The following is a 10,000-nucleotide window of genomic DNA, read 5'->3' as shown; positions in this document are numbered from 1 at the left end:
AACTTTGATAAACAGAATAAGGAAATATGAAAATATTGATCAAGATAGAGACGACTGGCGAAATCTAACCAAGGCCCCTTTGCGTCAGGAGGCGTAGGAGATGATGATGATGTTGATGATGATGAGGGGTGCTTTGAAGGGGATTGGGGGGGGGGGTTGGGATGGCCAAAATTCATTACTCCGATAAAAAGAATAATGAAACATGAAATTATTCATCAACATAGAGACGACTGGTGAAATCTCACCGATGATGATGAATATGATGATGATGAGGGGGTGGGTGTTAAAGGGGAGGGGGGGGGGGTTAGGGGTTGTCAAAGTTCATAACTCCGATAAAAGGAATACAGAAATTTGAGATTATCTAACCAGAATTTATTAAATATTTTTCCGTGACTTCATAATCAAATTGCCTATTGACACTTGTTTTTCAGACCTGGTAAATCAATTCACATCAACAAAAACAAAGTTTCTTCACTGACATTAAGAGATGAACGTATCAGCTTACAATAGTTGTTGACTTGCCATATCACAAACCACAGAATCACCGTTTGATTCAAAGTTAATTCCTCTAATTGTAGTCATAGAAAAATGGTTCAATTATGTTGGATATTAGAGATGTTGAGATATTTTCTTATCCGAATTCGTATTTTTCCTTGAGAGAAGAAGATAATCTTGGAGACGTTAAATTCTGTCTTTTTGGAACGGCGTTGCTGCATATTCTCATATATAATAATAATAATAATAATAATAATAATAATAATAATAATAATAATAATAATAATAGTGATAGTAATAATTTGTATTATTATTATTATTATTATTATTATTATCATCTAAGCTACAACCTTAGTTAGAAAAGTAAGATGCTATAAGCCCAAGAACAACAGGGAAAGTGGCCCAATGAGGAAAGGAAATAATGAAATAAATAAACGATATGAAAAATATTGATCAATTAAAATTAAATATTTTAAAAACAATAACAACATCAAAACAGATATTTTATACATGTACTATAAAAAGACTTATGTCAGCCTGTTCAACATAAAATGATTTGCTGCAAGTTTTAACTTTTGACATTACATCGACCCACACGATGGAAATATGGCATCACCGCTGATCATACGCAATTATCAACCATTTTAGCCGACTTAATTATTTATAGGCTGTATAATATTGGTTCAAATCTTTTAATTATAATTCAGTCACACTTTTATGGCAGTTCAGTTTCATTAGGATTGATTTCTCTCTCTCTCTCTCTCTCTCTCTCTCTCTCTCTCTCTCTCTCTCTCTCTCTCTCTCTCTCCTACAAAAATGAATACTCCATTGATCCCTTTTATGCATATCTTTCTTTTATTTAATGGTAACTCAGAAATTGATCATAATGTAATTAGTGACTGGTAAACGCCAGACTGGGGTTCAAGGCCCGCTCAAACTCGTTAGTTTCTTTGATCGCTGAAACCTCACCATCCTTGTGTGATAATTCCCATGAGTCAAAATTTGTGATTCTCGGGGAGATATCTGCGAAGAGTAAAATCAATTTCTACTCAGTCATTGTTGCCAATATTCTTAAATGAGAAGCACTGAAATTCTTTACATATTAACTGATAACAAGTGATCGATGGTATTCAAATGCTTATGCTTTATATAATCCTTACCTCCGCCAACGATGTTGGAAGGTTATGTTTTCGCTACTATTTGTGTGTGTGTTTTTTGTGAACAGCTTCCTGGCCACAATCTAATCGTAGAGTAATGATATTTGCAGGGATTGACTGTTATGCAAAAAGCTGGAAATGATAAAATTTTGGAAGGTCAAGGTCTGAAGTCAAGGTCTGTCTGCTGAGTCATCAGCAGTCATGGCCTTGCCCTCCCTGGTCCTAGCTTGGTTGGAGAGGGTGGAGATATGGTCAATCTCTATGGCATTGTCCTGCTGACTATGACAATGTCCCTATCCATTGTCTCTGCCATTCATGAGCGACCTTTAAACCTCGAGCTAATCTTAGGGTTTTCAGTAATTTTATTCAAGTATACTTGGTATAATTATTAGGAGAGCCCCAAGCTTGGAATAAACTATCTATGAACGAGAATAATCTCTGATCTTTATTGCATCGATGATGCAAAACACATTTTTATTTTCGCAAAGGATAATAAAAATCCCGTTCCTATAGAGAGACGTGACGCCCGAGAACCCTAACTCTAACCCTAAAAAGCTATTACTGATTGAAAAATGGGATCGATATGCATTTATATGAGGAGTACGTGCAAACAATTGGTTTAACCGTTTCAAAGGCGCGTATTTTTTTGCTCTTCAAAAGCTTTCAGCGAAAATACCTTCAAAGCGTAGGGGATTTGGTGGTGATTTTTTTCCCAAGCTATTTGATTTTGAAATGGCATAATGCTGTGTGTTTTTGTTTAGTGATGGCACGATGACTGAAATAGCACATGCTACTGTGTTTTGGATATTTCCGATGGAAACTATTAAGGATATAATTTAGATACAGCAGTACCTCGGGATATAAGTAACTTGGAATACGAGCAAATCGGTATACGAGCATATAAATTTGATTTGAATAACGAGTATTGCCTTGGTCTGCGAGCAAAAATTTGCTTAGTATGGCCACTTTTTTGCAATCAAGCTCTAACAAGACTATCATACAATTAGTCACGTGTAAGGGTCAAGAAAAGTGTCCGTAAAGCATTTTTGGTAGGCAATATCTGTTTTCCAGGGCCAATTGGTGTAGCAATCTCCTTGTGTATGCTAGGTCTTGGGGGTGGGCAGTTAATTTGCCCAGATGTAATTGCTTACTGGCAAATGCTTGAAGTAGGAGGAAAAATGTGGGGCCAGCAACCGCACCCCCTCAATATATATATATATATATATATATATATATATATATATATATATATATATATATAATATATATATATAAATATATATATATATAAATATATATATATATATATGTATGTATGTATATGTGTATATATATATATATATATATATATATATATATATATATATATATATATATATATATATATATATATAGAATAACAATAATAATATTGCATGCCATTTAGAACATGAAAGGCAGGACCTAAGCAATAAACGTATTCATGTTTAATAACTCACCTTTATTGTTCGGAGCAAATTACTAAAAATATATGATATTAAACTTCAAACTGCCCGGTACTGCATTCCGGATTTAGCTTTGCGATACATGCATATGGTAGATATTTTTATGAATGTGAGCATGTATGTATAGAGAAAGAGAGTTAATATAAAAAATTATTCAGAAAGCATCTAAAAATCTCCTAAGTAATTGATTAAAAGGACAAATATATCCATCACAACATCAAAAAAGTTAGTTATAGGCTAAACCTCATTTGACTTCAAACAGTCGATGCATTTAGCTTTTAATACAAAAAAAAAAAAAAAAAAAAATAAATAAATTAACACAAACAAGAACGGCCACTTTTGTCAACAATAAAATTGATGATGATGTGGGTATTTGATCCCAAAACACATCTGTCATCTAAATTTGTCATCATGACCTACAAAAATTCATTTTCGTGCATTTTCTGCAAGTTCATTGATCCATAACTGCTAAAAAAGTTAATGACATTACTATATCATGTTGTATATAGATAAAAATTGGCAAAAGGACGTTGTTTACTTTTTCCTGAAATTGGCCTTAACTTTTGACCGAATCACTCCCAAAATCTAATCAATTTGTCCTTGGATCATAGCCAGCCATCCCATCAAATTTTATGAGATTAGGTTAAATCATTTTTGAGTTATACGAATCACAAACAAATATACGTACATGAATAAACAAGGCCAATGACACTATATTATGTTGCATATCAAAAGATAGGTAATTGAATTATGCACATTTTGGCACTAGATTTATACAAATCAGATAAAAATTAGCCACGATATGGAAAAAGGACATTTTTTACCTTTTCGTGGCTTTAACCTTAACTGGATCATGGCCACTCATCCCATTAGATTCCATGAGATTAAGTATTAATTTTTGAGTTATGCGAAAACACAAACATTTTGTATTTATATCAGGATTTAGATATTACTGACAGCAATGAAGGGCCTCAGTGCTCCAGCAACTGGCCTCTAGCCTAGATTTTATAATTCAATTTAATCCCACAAGAGCTATGCTGATTTTCATTTTACATTTTATCGTTATAGAATGATTTTACATTTTACATCTCAAAAATGTTTCTGATCTACATTTTCCCACATTATATATTCAAGCAACTTCTTTCCCGGAATTAGATAATTAAAATTGATATAGCATTAAAATCTTTTTAGACAATTTATAAACTTGAATGTGTGTAAGTATAAATTTCAGGAATGATGGATAGACAGATAAATAGAAAGATGGAATGTTGGAATGATAAATAGCTAGATATATGTAATAATAGAGTTCAATTATAATAATGAAGAATTCCATATCAAATTTTAGGGGAAGTCTAAAAATATTAGCAATTAGACGGCATAATTTAGACTGAAGCTATATACATATATATATATATATATATATATATATATATATATATATATATATATATATATATATGTATATATATATATATATATATATATATATATATAGAGAGAGAGAGAGAGAGAGAGAGAGAGAGAGAGAGAGAGAGAGAGAGAGAGAGAGAGAGAGAGAGAAATCAGGCCCTTAGGACGCAAATAATGTTGGCATCCTTGAATTCTGAATATCTGTATCGAAGATCATTTTTCCCTTGAAAGCGGCCTTTGGAGTGGTAAGATGGAGGCGTTGGCCGAAATAGATGAAGAGCTTTTGAATATCGCTGACAAATCTCGATATTTCCTTACACATCCACAACATTTTCGGTTTTTACCTCCCTGGATTTGTATCTTTTTTGACAGGCTGCGAGAGATTTTGACGGATTTCAAGGGATTTTGAAGCATTTAAAGGGATTTTGACCGCGTTGAAGGATTTCTCGGTGTCAGCTTCGAATCTGGGATTTTATGTATGGCTTCTTTATGAGTGTTTGAGTGTTTATAATCTACAGGGAAAAGGCTATTTTGACTGACCCAAATATGGTAACTGAAAATACGTGGTAAATTGAAAATAGTTGTTAAGAAGCTTATTGTTTCAACTTCATTCGTTTAATATATATATATATATATATATATATATATATATATATATATATATATATATATATATATATATATATATATATATATATATATATATATATATATATATATATATGTTATATAAAATATATATATATATATACATATATATATATATATATTATATATATAAGTATATATATATATATATATATATATATATATATATATATATATTTAAAACGTTGCACAGTCATGAGTCACTATCAATATTGAAATTATTATCACTATCAATCAGGAAAATTCATGAAGATGATTCACTGTTACGCATATTGAATAAGCTCACCATCATCATCTCCTACGCCTATTGACACAAAGGGCTGGACGGTATATCTTAGTAATCCATGTTTGGTAACTGTTTTTATAAGAGGATGAGCAACTTGGTGAAGTAACGAGAGCTTTGGGTGTGGAGGAAATGCGCCCCCCCCCCCCGCTAAATCTCGTGATGAAGTCACTGGCAGCAGGGTGACGGATTGGGTTTAAGGCGATAGACAAACTGTCTCTTCGGCTTTTACTCCTGATGCCTGACGGTTGATCTTACTGGAAGATAAGCGAAGGATGCTAAATTTGTCAACAATCGTTTAGACAGTTTTCAATGGTCTATAATGAATTTGGTCTTCCTCTAAGAAAATATAGAAATGTCGTTAAACAAAATATCTCAATGTCATGCTTCGTATTAGAACTTTGATATTCGAAGATTGTATATTAAGTCAAAATCTCTATTTCCTCGTGGGCACCTCAGAAATTACAGGAAATATTTATATCAAAACTCGAGTGTTTTTTTTTTTTTTTTTTTTTTTTTATTCGCTCTATTTATTGATATTATTGATATGTGGATGAGATCATGTTGAGGGGTAGATGGAGATGGTTTGGACATGCTCTTCGCACTCCCTAAGAGAGAGTAGTCTCCAACTTTCAAATGGGCTCCACAAGGCATTAGAAGAGTTGGAAGACCCAGGCCTACATGGCTGAGGACTATGAAGCGCGAAGTAGGAGATGATGAATGGAGTAGTGATTTAAAAGCTCAAATAGAGACGACTTGCGAAATCTAACCGAGGCCCTTTGCGCCAATAGGCGTGAGAGATGATGATGATTGGTATTATTTGATAGTATATGAAACTCGTGTAAAGCTAGTATGGCATTAAACTCTCATTAATTCCCTTCGTTTTTTTCTGTTTATCAAAAAATGGAATTTCCTTTTGCAATAGCAGATAAATTAAATGACGAACCTATGAAATGGCCCACAGTCCACGTAACATCATCATCATCCTCTCCTGCCACGCCTATTGACGCAAAGGACCTCTGTTAGATTTCGCAAGTCGTCTCTATCTTGGGCTTTTAAATCGATACTTCTCCATTCATCATCTACTTCACACTTCATAGGCCTCAGCCATGTATGCCTGGGTTTCCAATTCTTCTAGTGCCTTGTAGAGCCCAGTTAAACTTTTGGTGGACTAATATCTCCTGGGGAGTGCTATTTTAAATTTTTCATATCTTTTCTTTCTAAAATATTGATTTTTCTCCATTTACATGAACTTCGAGTGAGTTAAATTTAAAAATTTCCTGAGAGATTTTTGTAATTGCAATCGTTATTTGATAGTTCATCAGTCACTAACACCCCATTTTCTCTTAATTAATTATTTGATCACATATTCAATGTCATTAATTATAAAATAATAATAATATGTATATATATATATATATGATATAGTATATATATATATATATATACACACATATATATGTGTGTGTTTGTGTGTGTGTGTAGATATATACACATCAAATGCAGCTGTTTCCAGTACACTGCAAGAAAAAGGCCTCAAACCTGTCCTTATTCTTTTCTTGGGTTTGGCATTTCATTACCTCGCGGACTGGCGATGGTGGGAGACTTTTAGTCTCAACGCTCATAGCAAACCAAGAGTACAGGTTTTCTGATCATGGCGAAACAAACCCTTTCACCTCGTCATTATATATATAATATAAATATATATATATATATATATATATATAAATATATATATATATATATATACTGTATATATATATATATATATATATTTGATGAATTTTGCACATTTAAACCTGTTTTTTCACATTTCAAATAAGTCATATATATCAATACATTAAAGTCTGGATTCTCATAACGCCCTTGGTATCAGAGCCCCAGGCGAAATCACTCAAAGACTATAGTATCTGACTGGTCCGGTTTCGAACTCTGGTTCAGGATACTTGTATGACACTGACCATACCACATCGTGGCTGAGTGGTATGGTCAATGTCATACAAGTATCCCGGACCAGAGTTCGAAACCCGGGCCAGTCAGATACCATTGTCTTTGGGTGATTTCGCCTGGGGCTCTGATCTCGTGATCGTTAAGAGAATCGAGACTCTAATGTACTAATATATATGGCTTATTTGATATATATATATATATATATGTATATATATATATATATATATATGTATATATATATATATATATAAAATATACACACATGTATATATATATATATATTATATAATTACTTGCTAAGCTACAACCCTAGTTGAAAAAGCAGGATGCTATAACCCCAACGGCTCAAAAAGCGAGAATAGCCCAGAGAGGAAGTAAATAAGGAAAAGCTACAAGAGAAGTTTAAGAACAATAATAACATTAAAAGAAAATCTTTCATATATAATATATAAAAACTTGAAAATAACAAGAGGAAGAAAAATAAGATAGAATAGTGTGTCCAACTGTACCCTCAAGCAAGAGATCTCTAACCCAAGACAGTGGAAGACTATGGTACAAAGACTTTGGCAATACCAAGACTAGAGAACAATGGTTTGATTTTGGAGTGCCCTTCTCTTAGAAGAGCAGCTTACCCTTGCTAAAGAGTCTCGTCTACCCTTACCTAGAGGAAAGTAGCCATTGAACAATTGCAGTGCAATAGTTTCCCTCTTGAGAAAAGAAGAATTATTTGGTAATCTCGGTGTTGTCAGGTGTATGAGGAAAGAGGAATAGGCCAGATTATTCTGTGTAAGTGGCGGGAAAGATGAAATGAGCCGTAACCAGAAAGAAGGATCCAATATATATATGTATATATATGTTATATATATATATATATATATGTGTGTGTATTTATAATTTATGTATATATATGTATATATATATATATATATATGTGTGTGTGTGTGTGAGTGTGTATAAAACAATGAGAGAGAGAGAGAGAGAGAGAGAGAGAGAGAGAGAGAGAGAGAGAGAGAGAGAGAGAGAGAGAGCCCGGGAAAGGATCCTTAAAATCAGTTTATTTGCCTTTCCCTTTTTATGGAGGTCTGTTCAATTCCCCAAAGTTCCCCACGAGTTATGTTTCACCGGCAAACAGAAATGGCCGGAAGCAAACAGAAACCTGGCCAAGGGAATTGGGAAAAGCGCAGCAACAGAGTCGGTAGATATCAAACCCAGGTCTTTTGGAGTGACATTGTTTCGCTGAAAGCAAACAGTTGGGAAGGATTTCTAGGAAGTAAAGCGGGTTCCAGAGGGATGTCAGACATGCTATATATATATATTTTTTTTCTTAATTATCTTTAATTTAGGATATTTTGGTTGGATGAATTTTATATACAAAAAAGCTTATTCTAAGGAACAATATTTATTGGTACCTAAATTGTACAAAACAAATGTTATTTTAATTTTAACTAGTTCCAATCAAAAGATACCACATTAATGGTGAGAGAGAGAGAGAGAGAGAGAGAGAGAGAGAGAGAGAGAGAGAGAGAGAGAGAGAGAGAGTTGTTAGTAACTGAATTTTGTTAAACATATGTTATTTTAATCTTAACTAATTGTAGATAACTAAATTTTACTAAACATGTTATTTTGATGACGGTAACTAAATTTTGCTATACATATGTTATTTTAATCTTAACTAATTGTTGGCGACTAAATTTGATAAACATTGTTTTTTTTAATCTTAACTAATTGTTAGTAACTAATTTATTTCTAAATATTGTTATTTTAATCTCAACTAATTTTTGTTAACTAAATTTCTCTAAACATACGTTGTTTTAATTTTAACTAATTTTGGTTACTAACTTTTGCTAAATATGCTATTTTAATCTAAACTAATTTTTGGTAATTAAATGTCTCTAAACATAAGTTATTTTAACTTGCATTAATTGGTAATATTTTGACTTCGATTTGGAGAAATCATTTGTAACAACTATAGTTTTTGTAAATATTGTAAAATTGATATATCAAAAAATATACTTGGGCTATTATACCTCCTATACAAATTGCTCAGATTTTTAGTTGCAATTATAATTTTTCTTATCTTTAGCAAAACCTATTCAATGAATATTAAAAAGGAAATGGAACTTTGTAATGTTGAGTTTACCTGATATCTAACTTACTTATCTTCCATTAGACAAAAACACAGTCATGTCAAGATGTAATATATTATAGATTATTTAAAATGGCAAATTAATTAATAATTGTTTAAATTTTGCATTTAATTAAGGATTCCTATTTTTCATTTAACTTCTAATTAACTTGATAATAAGATATAAAACATGATTTTTATTACCTTTGCCAACGAAGTTGGAAGGAGGTTATGTTTTACTACCTATTTTTGGTTGTTTGTGAACAGCTTCCTGGCCACAATTTTGATCGTAGAGTAATAAAACTTGCAGGGATTAACTTTCATGTAAAAAGCTGGAATTGATTACATTTTGGAAGGTCAAGGTCAAAGGTCAAAGCCACGGTCAAGCAAAATGTTCAATTCACGTTACGTAATCAGCCATAAGTTTTGATATCATTGTCACAGAGAC

The 10,000-nt window shown here is 32.3% G+C and overlaps 1 long non-coding RNA gene across 1 annotated transcript in view; it reads left to right on the top strand.

Annotated features, from left to right (window-relative positions):
* LOC137622803 (uncharacterized) overlaps positions 1–10,000 on the top strand; it is a 436,057-nt gene that overhangs the window by 123,286 nt on the left and 302,771 nt on the right. The gene's annotated exons all lie outside the window — the stretch shown is intronic.

This window comes from Palaemon carinicauda, chromosome 29 (assembly GCF_036898095.1).
Source record: "Palaemon carinicauda isolate YSFRI2023 chromosome 29, ASM3689809v2, whole genome shotgun sequence".
In the NCBI taxonomy this organism is placed as follows: Eukaryota; Metazoa; Arthropoda; class Malacostraca; order Decapoda; family Palaemonidae; genus Palaemon; species Palaemon carinicauda.
This window is presented reverse-complemented; position numbering and strand designations above follow the sequence as displayed.